Below are 863 nucleotides of genomic sequence, written 5' to 3'. Positions count from 1 at the left end.
AAAAGAAGAAGGAATAGATACCTTTTTAAAAACATTTTTAATTTTATTTATTATCATTTTTCAATTTGACCAAAGAAACACACATACAGAGGGAGAGAGGGAGAGAGGAAAAGAGGGAGGGAGAGAAAGAGAGAGAGGAAGGGATGGAGGGAGAGAGGGAGAGAGGAAGGGAGGGAGGGAGAGAGAGTAGGAAAGTGAGAAAACAAGCCACCAGGTCTGGGATTCAAACCATAGTCAGCCACATGGGAGTCTAGCACTTTAACTACCACAGCACTTGCTGGCTCTGGGGAATAGATATCCTAATAAATAAGGGCAGACCATCTTTTTCTTTTTTGAGAGATTTTTGCTATAGGGTGTGTGCACTTGCCAGAGAGACAGAGAGAGACAGAGAGATAGAAAATAGGAAATCACTCCCTGGAAGTGGTGGGGGGGGCCATGTTGCAATTCCTTCTCTTCCATTCTCCTCTGAGGTTTTGGGGACACATGCACATGTTGGCCATGTAGGAGTTCAGTAACATAAACTTTATGCCATCTGCTGATCCCAGGGAAGATAATCTTTTTTTTTTCCATAATCAAATCTTATTAAAAATCTTTTTTTTTTTTTTTTTTATACATGCAAGTAAAGGGAGAAGGGCCATGAGTTTCAGTTATCAGCTCATAAAGTTTTTAACAATAGGGAACATAGATTCTATTCAGGGTTGGATTAAGGGTGGGTCTCGTGCAGTTCTGCAATTGTAGGTGAGTCTCCATAGAATACAGTTCTAGGAAAGCGGTTGTGATAAGCAGAGATGATTATCAGTTGGTGCAGCACAGCAGCCATCTTGTGATTAGCACGAATGGTGCCGTGGGACTCTGCAGCGTGA

Source organism: Tupaia chinensis, unplaced genomic scaffold (assembly GCF_000334495.1).
Source record: "Tupaia chinensis unplaced genomic scaffold, TupChi_1.0 Scaffold000407_4, whole genome shotgun sequence".
Classification (NCBI taxonomy): Eukaryota; Metazoa; Chordata; class Mammalia; order Scandentia; family Tupaiidae; genus Tupaia; species Tupaia belangeri.
This window is presented reverse-complemented; position numbering follows the sequence as displayed.